The sequence below is a fragment of the Thalassophryne amazonica genome, chromosome 7 (assembly GCF_902500255.1).
Source record: "Thalassophryne amazonica chromosome 7, fThaAma1.1, whole genome shotgun sequence".
Lineage (NCBI taxonomy): Eukaryota > Metazoa > Chordata > Actinopteri > Batrachoidiformes > Batrachoididae > Thalassophryne > Thalassophryne amazonica.
The window spans coordinates 58,906,069-58,916,079 of NC_047109.1; the positions used below are offsets into that span (position 1 = coordinate 58,906,069).

Here is a 10,011-nt window from a genome sequence, read left to right on the forward strand (position 1 = left end):
TGTCGGGCAAATCTGCATTAATCACAAAGCCTAATGTGACAAAACTGACATTTTCATGTTTTGAATCTGTCAGACTGTAGTGTGCCAAAACTGCATCCTTCTCGTCAGTACATCTCCATTCTGCTGCTTTATTTGAAACTGATAGCTCACTGGGTAGCAAATTCATAGGATCTGTCTTTTGCAGGGATTATCCAATGAGGTGGAGGAAACTGCCTCTAGTCTGGTCACACATCCAGGTCAAGACTGAAACCAGCCTTGTGAGCTGGTGTGGCCTCTTTGCCTCTCAACAAAGGCAGAGTGTGATTCTGACACAACAATGTTGTTTTAAAGTGTTGCACAGTGAGCTAAAAGTCTGTGTTTGGACATGTGGCTGACATTCAGGATCACCTGAATCAGTCAAACCCTTTGAAATTTATCATCAGGACAAGTTGATCTTTTCTGACTGACATACCCAGAGATGAAGCTAAAATAAATGCTTATTGCAACAATATACAGACACTTGTGGAAGTATGCTAATTTTGAACTAGGGGCAGATGATGGTTTTTAGATTAAAGCAGTGTGCTTGAGGCCACAGTGTCCAGAATTCAAATTCCTGTCAGACTGAAAAATCTTGAAGGTCCCTTGGGAAATGTCCTATTGCTCCCAGTGTGCAGCTGAGCACCTTGCCATGGCAGCAAACTGACCTCAGTGTGTGCGGGGTGAATGTGAGGCATTATTGTAAAGCACTTTGTGCAACTGTTTCAGGTGGGAAAAAGTGCTATAGGAATGCAGTCAGAGAGAAATTACACAAGAAGGATTCATGCTCCAACTTAGAGCTGATACTGTTGATGTTACTTTGTGTCTGTGCTCTTTATTCAATATCAATGTGTTTTGGGGGATCCTTTCCTCTTTCAGGCCCTCGACAGCTCAAAGCACAAAAAAAAAAATCTGTGTGTGTATCATTACTACATTCTAAACAGAGCTATTAAACAAAGATGTAAAATCACCAAAGAAATGTAGTAGCATTGCAAAACACACTTTTATTAAATGTAGCAGCAGACTAAGTAAGTCCTACATATATTGGCTATGAGGACCATTGGTCTAAACTGAGCAATAAGGGGAGAAGGTCCTTAGTCAGGGAGGTGACCAAGAACCAGATGGTCACTCTGTCAGAGCTCCAGCATTCCTCTGCGATTAGAGTTTACAACCAACCCAACGTAGGTAATTTTCCCATCCAAGGCCAGTAACCATTTACGAGGTCTGTTCATAAAGTATCGTACCTTTTATTTTTTTTTAACTATATGGATTTGATTCATATGTTTTCACGTCAGACAAGCTTGAGCCCTCGTGCGCATGCGTGAGTTTTTCCACGCCTGTCGGTGACGTCATTCGCCTGTGAGCACGCCTTGTGGAAGGAGTGGTCCCGCCCCGTCGTCAGATTTTCATTGTCTGGAAATGGCGGAATGATTGGGTTTTTTTTCCATCAGAATTTTTTCAGAAGCTGTTAGAGACTGGCACCTGGAAACCATTCGAAAAATTTATCTGGCTTTCTGTGAAAATTTTACGGGCTTCACAGAGAATAAGGTCTGTTAGTACAGCTTTAAGGACCCCTTTAAGGACGCTCGGTGCACCGCTCTCCTAGCTGCGACGACGCGGCACAAACCACCGGACCATTTCTGAGCTGATGGCTCTGTGGATACGAGACCGTCATGTGCTCTTTCTCTGGTTATCACAAGAGCTGGACATCAGCCATTTTCCGGCAGATTTCACTTTTAACAAGAGATTTTGTCATGGAAAGCTGTGCAGAGACTTCGCACGTCACGACCGATTCGCTTTGGAAGCGAGACAAGGGAACACCTCCATTTCGGCGTGTCAGACGACAAGTTTGGACATGTCTATCTCGGCTTTCAATGCTTACCAGTCGAGTGAGTTATAAGAGAAATTGTGGAGAGCTGGCCATGTCAGAACTTGTCCTCTGGCATGCCGAAACGGCGACGTTCTGTGTCTCGCTCGAACAGCGAATCGGTCATGGCGCACAAAGCCTCGCGCGGCTTTCCATGACAAAATCTCTTGTTACAAGTGAAATCTGCCAGAAAATGGTTGATGTCCAGCTCTTGTGATAACCAGAGAAAGTGCACACGACGGTCCCAGCTCCACACAGCCATCCATTTAGAAATGATCCGGTGGTTTGTGCCTGTCGTCGCGGCTCGGAGCACGGCGCGCCGAGCGCCATTGTGGGCCATCCTTAAAGCTGTACTAACAGTCCTTATTCTCTGTGAAGCCCGTAAAATTTTCACGGAAAGCCAGATAAATTTTTCGAATGGTTTCCAGCTGCCAGTCTCTAACAGCTTCTGAAAAAAATCTGATGGAAAAAAAACCCAAATCATTCCGCCATTTCCAGACAATGAAAATCCGACGACGGGGGGGACCACTCCTTCCACAAGGCGTGCTCACAGGCGAATGACGTCACCGACAGGCGTGGAAAAACTCACGCATGCGCATGAAGGTTCAAGCTTGTCTGACGTGAAAACATATGAATCAAATCCATATAGTTTAAAAAAAAAAAGGTACGATACTTTATGGAAAGACCTCGTACAGCTGGGTGGAGTGGAACAGTGAGGATGAAATGTCTTCAGACAGGTAGGCTGACCGGGAATCAAATGCAGGTCTACATGTTGGTAACTCCTTATCCCAATGAGCCACATCCTTGACAATCAATCATCATAATCAAAAAATGTGTTCATCTGCTTGTTTTAGGCTGGATTTCAAAATAAGAGCTTTAGTTTTATTTTATCTCTAGTGTTTTGATAATAACAACTGAACACGAGGTCTGTACAGGAAAATATCAGACCGAGGTGTAAGCACGAAAAAAACACAGAGGTCTGATATTCCTGTACAGAGCGAGCAAGCGATGTTAATAATTATATATTATATATATAGTATATATATATATCTAGCAGTTGGAGTTTTCCCCTCTCCAATCAACTTTTAATCAAACTACACTGTTCTTCTGAACAATGTCTTGAACGTCCCATTTTCCTCAGGCTTTCAAAGAGAAAAGCATGTTCAACAGGTGCTGGCTTCATCCTTAAATAGGGGACACCTGATTCACACCTGTTTGTTCCACAAAATTGACGAAGTCACTGACTGAATGCCACACTACTATTATTGTGAACACCCCCTTTTCTACTTTTTTTTTTTTTTTTACTAATAGCCCAATGTCATAGCCTTAAGAGTGTGCATATCATGAATGCTTGGTCTTGTTGGATTTGTGAGAATCTACTGAATCTACTGGTACCTTGTTCCCATGTAACAATAAGAAATACTCACAACCTGGATTAATCTTTTTAGTCACATAGCACAACTATTATTCTGAACACTACTGTATGGTGCATATGAGCACAGGGAAATGGGGAGAGAGGATAGCTGCACTCAGGCATGTTCCAAGGAAACCAGGCCTAATGTGAGTACAGGTGCTGGTCATATAATTAGGATAATATTTTGATGATTATAACTGACAACTAATGAAAATCCCAAAATTGAGTATGTCAGAACATTAGAATATTATGTATGACCAATAAAAAAAGGATTTTTAGAAATGTTGGCCAACTGAAAAGTATGGACATGAAAAGTATGAGTATGTACAGCACTCAATATGTACGTTTTTAGTCACATAGCATGACTATTATTCTGAACACTACTGTATATAGCGCCAAATCACAACAGAGTTGCCTCAAGGCGCGTCACACAAGTATGGTCCAACCTTATTAACCCCCAGAGCAAAAGTGGTAAGGAAAAACTCAAGCAGACCAGACTCAAAGGGGTGACCCTCTGCTTGGGCCATGCTACAGACATAAATTACAGAACAATTCACAAAATGAATATACAGGAAATGTTGTTGGTGCACAGGACAGGAGGGTCACCAGCACAAATACAATTCCCATCTCTGGATGGAGCTGCACCTTAAACAGAGAGAAAAACAGAATCAGGCATCAGAAAGACAAGAAATACAGTATAATTTGCCAGCATTAAGCAACAACAAAAAAACAAGAAATACTAAGGTGATCACTGGCCACTAGCCCTAAGCTTCACTAAAAGACCCAGAATTTAGGTAAAGTTGAGGCCGCGGCATGCTCCGTTTCCTAATAAAATGAATTAAGAGTAAAAAGCGTAAAACAAAACTGTACCAGTATGCTAGCCATATAAAAGGGAAAATAAGTGCATCTTAAGTCTGGACTTGAAAGTCTCCACAGAATCTGACTGTTTAATTGACGCAGGGAGATCATTCCACAGAAGAGGGGCACGATAAGAGAAAAATCTATGATCTGCAGACTTCTTATTCACCCTAGGGACACAAACCTGGGACAACTTATCTCCAGTTTATCGCTCAGCAAAGGAAACTATGCTCACCTTAAGTTAATACAAAGCAAATTACTCTGTTAATGCAGATTCACCAAATCAGAGAAAGATTCAAATTTCAAGAATAAGAGTTGAAACAAGGTAACACATTCTTAGGTTCCATAGAAATGCTAAACTATTAAGCCAAACAAAGGATTTTACTTCAGATTATAAACTTTTAAGAACACCTTTTATTTTTAGGAGAAACATGCCTGATGCTGTGACTCAACAAAAGCAGACAGGGCCACTGACCCATCAGTCAAATCCCCCATTTATGTAGTGATGAATTAAAATGAAGGACTTTAAAATTTGTAACCCACACTGAAATGATATCATTGAGAAGTAAAGAAGTAAACCACCCTTTTGACCAGAGCCAATCTCGTGCTTTTTTTGGATTTTAGTAACAGGAACAGTCAAACGAAGTACAACCAAAAACTGGAGAAAAGTTAGGACAAGCTGGAAAATGAAACAAACAAACAAAACCCTACAATGATTCTTACGTTTACTTTGATGTCTCTTTCATTAGACACAGTATGAACCCAAGATATTTTATGTTTTGTTTGATTAACATCACTTCAGTTGAAAATGCATTCCTGCATTTTATGCCTATAATATATTCCACAAAATAGTTTGGGGGGGGGGGGGGTGTGCTTTGATGAGCCTCAATTTCTGCTGTACCATTCACATGACAGCATGGATCATTCCTGGCTTGTGTCACATCTCAGGCTGACAGCAGTAGTGCAACGCTGCAGCAACAATGTGATACTATCATAACAATATGGATCAAAATCTCAGGAATATTTCTCCTATCTTGTTGAATTTATGCCATGCACAACAACAATCAAAAATTAATTGAATTTTAGCAAAGAAGTATGCCTTGAATCGAGTAGTTTTCAACCAGATGTGGGGCCATAATTATTTATATCTCCTATTTTTATAATGTCCCCCAATAATTTCCATAAATTTGCACTTTGGGGAAAAAGTGCCCTACCTGCTGCACTTCAATTCAGTAAGGACACAAAAATGGACTGTTGCAGTTAGGTGGAGATGATGATGATGATGATGATGATGATTATTCATTCAGTCATTTTCTGCTGCTTATCGAGTTCCAGGTCACAGTGGCAGTAGACCAAGCAGCTCACCCACAATTCCCTATCCTTGGCCACTTCCTCTAACTCTTCCTGGGGATCCCAGAACATTCCTAAGACAGCTGGAAAATATAATTACCAGCATTTTCTGGGTCTTCTTCCATGCTTCCTCCCAGTTGGATGTGCCTGGAAGCCTTCCATAGGGAGACAACCATGGGCATCCTCACCAGATGCCCAAACCACCTCAACTGGCTCCTTTCAATGCAAAGAAGCAGTGGCTCTACTCTGAGTCCCTCCCAGAATGTCAGGTTTCTCACCCTGTCCTGAAGTGTAAGCCCAGATACTCAACAGTAATCATATCTTCCAGATATGATCTTTTTCTTTGTCATTTTCAAAAAGTGTTCCATCACCACAGCACCATTTCAAGAAATATCTACGTGCGCACAAAACCGCACAAACTGGCAGAGAACACTATAGTACATATTGCCAGGCCTGTTTGTGGTGCTGAAAGACTTCCACAAAAACAGAGATGATGCCATCCCATCTAGATAAACTAGCAACAAACCCAACTCAAACCTGGCATGCCATCCCCCCACCCCAAAAAATGTTTAATTTTAGGTTCCATTGTGTATTTTTGGTGCATATTTCACTGCAAAATGCAGTCACACAGAAAAGATACTTTATAGCCCTTTTTTATTCATGTGAACTTGCATGGGACAATCTTGAATGTGATGCTATGGCGTTATGATGACAAGTAACAGAAAACATTTCAGCTTTCTTTGGCTTAAAAGGTAAACAACTTTGCTACACCTTTCTGAATTATGGCCTGGTACAAATTTATCTAGCTGAGTCACTTGTTGCTGAATAGAGCATTCAGACACAGCATTCGAAGGGTTTTTGGTCCATGAAAAGGGGTCGGGACGTGTCCCCCCTTTATCTGCCCCGGATGTGCCCAACAGTTTTGAAAATCAATTAACTCCTTAAGCCCTAGAGCCTATTTCACCAAAATCACATACCCATACATTATGATTTATTTCTCAGCTTGTACAAGGTCAAAAATGCAAAAGTTTGGATCAGCTAAAAGACAGGTCCTAGGGGATGTTGTGGATGCAAAAAGTTGAAAGTAAATAATACTTGGTAGGAGTAAATGAGTTTTTTTTTCCCAAAAATGAATTCTGATTTATGTCTTATTTGCTTGGCATTTCAGCTGTGGTTAGTTGACATGTGATTGAAGTGGATACTTTTGTAGAGGAGACTTCGCTTGACATTTTGATGTATAATAAGTGTATGTTGGTGTCAGCATTGTTAGTTATGAGTGTTCAAATGTTCCAAAACAGGGCAAGTCCCCAAATTTGGGGACTCTAGGGTTTAAGAGGTTAAATCTGAACCCTATGCATCACCGATGACGAAAAGCAGGCCGGCTAAAATGCTTTGAATTGTTACTTGTATGCTTCTCCTCACTTTAGCCGAGTTGAATTACACTTGTAACATAAAAGGCATTTTCTCTTTCCACAGAAAATAAGGTTGAATAAAAAAGTGAATTCTCTCGTGTTGTTATTTCTTCAGGAATAGAGCCGTGTCAAATCTCCCACCTCCAACACCCACCGCTCCTCTATTGCTATGACAACACAGTCAGGAAGCATCTGAGAGTATGTTTAGCAGTCACTCACCGCGGGGCTGTAATAACATGGCACACCTATCCCAATGTCACATATTTCAGACATTCATGAATAATTTCACTGGGGCGAATCGTCTCTAATGGTTTTTAGTGTGTTATCTCTCTATTTTTTGTTTCTCTGTCTCTCTTTTTCACTTTAATGCTCCTCTCTCTCCTCTAAGCTGCCTCTTTGCTGCTGCTCCCCCCCACTCTCTGGCTGAGCACATGGGAGCTTCTTGCAATTACCCAATAATGATGATATATCCCATCAGACATTGCTTGCTGAACTGTAACCCTTTTCCACTGCAACCAAATTGAACACTGTGAAATTTGACAGTTGACATTTTAAATTTATAAACGGTCCAATCCATTTTGTCTGCATTACATTTTTTTTTAGACCCTGAACTGTGACTACCACCGGTGACAAATTACAGTCGCAGGTTTCAGAAGCTACTTAACCAGAAACGGCAGGAAGGTGACACAGTGTTAACGTTCAGTGATGACACTATGCTGTATGTATACAAGTCTACTTTACTCCTCAGAGTGCAGTGGCTTTTACAGTTAAGCACCTCGTTTTCTTTCACACAAAGGCTAATTTTGTAAGATTTGAGTGTAATTTGGCGCACCCTAAAATACACCAGAGTTGTGCAGCAGTAGGCTCCTACTCCTTGACTTTGGTTTTGTTTTCTGTGCAAAAGCTCTCCATAGTGGAGTGATGGATAAATGGCTGCTTGCTGTCATGCTTTCAAACCCGTTCACTGCATCCCCTCCCTCTGCTTCTTATTCCTCCCCATATGATTCCTTGGCATCAACAGGGGAAAGGAAAAGGAAAGGAGATGCTCTGGTTTTTTGGACTGTTTTCTTCCTCCCTGCTCACTTTCCAGTGGTAGAGATTTGGATTCCCCTGGGTTGGTGCCGATGTGAGCAGCTGTCTCCACGGTGACAGACGCTGGAGATAAAGCTTGCCTCGCTTTTGGTCTGGGCCATCAAAGAAAGGCATACTCGTCTGCCCTTTTCATTCAAATTCTTGCTTTTTCCAACCTTTTTGGCCTCTTTCTGTCTCTCTGTTCCCTTCTTCCTCTCCCTTTTCTCTGAAGTGTCCTTTTCTCTGAAGTAAAGCAAGCATGCAGTACATTCAGCTGTAGCCTTTTCATGTACAGAATCAATATTTCTCTGCTGGTTTTGCAGATTCCAAGAGTGGAAAACTATGTAGATGTCAGCACAAGTGAAAATGTTCTATGCAGGAGAATGGGAGGTGATTACTAATGTACACAATATGCAAAAGAGGAGGCGTGCACCTCCATCGATAAGATGTGACGCATGTCAAAGACATGACTTAAAATATACGCAGCTGCCATTTTATGATCACATTTACTGTTTGTGCTTCACAGTGAGTGATGCTCCTTGAATGTAAAAAAACAAACAAAAAAACATTAAGTTTAAAAGCCATATTCAAAGACGTCATGGTGATAAACATTTTAAAGCCAACATGTTTTGACAGATTTGTTTTTGTTCTGTCAGACTTCCATTTCCTCATGATCACGACTGGCAGTAAACAGGACATATCTTAAAGGCTGCACACTGTTCAACTCACTGCCAAAACTACAGTAAAGACAATAAAATATAAAACCTTCAAAGACAAATTCAGGTGTCGTGTTTGTTGTGATGAATTATCTCACACTTCCAAAGAGCTTTCTCCCACTGTAAGGAGAAAGGGTATAAAATATCATCATCACCATCATCGACATGTTCTTGTTTCGGTTACTCCTGTTAGGGGGTCACCACAGCAGATGGTCTATTTCCATCTCACCCTTTCATCTGCATCTTCATCTGTCACACCAACCACTTCCATGTCCTTCCTCACCACATCCATAAATCTCCCCTTTGGTCTCCCTCTTCTCCTCCTGCCTGGTGGCTCCATCCTCAGCATTCTTCTCCCTATACAAGACGTGACGTGTGACCAAAAAGGGGGTGAGCAGAAGCAAAGCTTATAAATGCCCACCCCATATATACATACATACATACACTCAACAAAAATATAAACGCAACACTTTTGGTTTTGCTCCCATTTTGTATGAGATGAACTCAAAGATCTAAAACTTTTTCCACATACACAATATCACCATTTCCCTCAATATTGTTCACAAACCAGTCTAAATCTGTGATAGTGAGCACTTCTCCTTTGCTGAGATAATCCATCCCACCTCACAGGTGTGCCATATCAAGATGCTGATTAGACACCATGATTAGTGCACAGGTGTGCCTTAGACTGCCCACAATAAAAGGCCACTCTGAAAGGTGCAGTTTTGTTTTATTGGGGGGGGGATACCAGTCAGTATCTGGTGTGACCACCATTTGCCTCATGCAGTGCAACACATCTCCTTCGCATAGAGTTGATCAGGTTGTCAATTGTGGCCTGTGGAATGTTGGTCCACTCCTCTTCAATGGCTGTGCGAAGTTGCTGGATATTGGCAGGAACTGGTACACAATGTCGTATACGCCGGTCCAGAGCATCCCAAACATGCTCAATGGGTGACATGTCCGGTGAGTATGCCGGCCATGCAAGAACTGGGACATTTTCAGCTTCCAAGAATTGTGTACAGATCCTTGCAACATGGGGCCGTGCATTATCCTGCTGCAACATGAGGTGATGTTCTTGGATGTATGGCACAACAATGGGCCTCAGGATCTCCTCATGGTATCTCTGTGCATTCAAAATGCCATCAATAAAATGCACCTGTGTTCTTCGTCCATAACAGACGCCTGCCCATACCATAACCCCACCGCCACCATGGGCCACTCGATCCACAACATTGACATCAGAAAAACCGCTCATCCACACGACGCCACACACGCTGTCTGCCATCTGCCCTGGACAGTGTGAACCGG

General features: G+C 41.9%; 1 protein-coding gene across 1 annotated transcript in view; it reads right to left on the reverse strand.

The window, feature by feature from the left end:
• LOC117514004 (raftlin-like) overlaps window positions 1-10,011 on the reverse strand; it is a 365,659-nt gene that overhangs the window by 170,818 nt on the left and 184,830 nt on the right. The window lies entirely within an intron of this gene.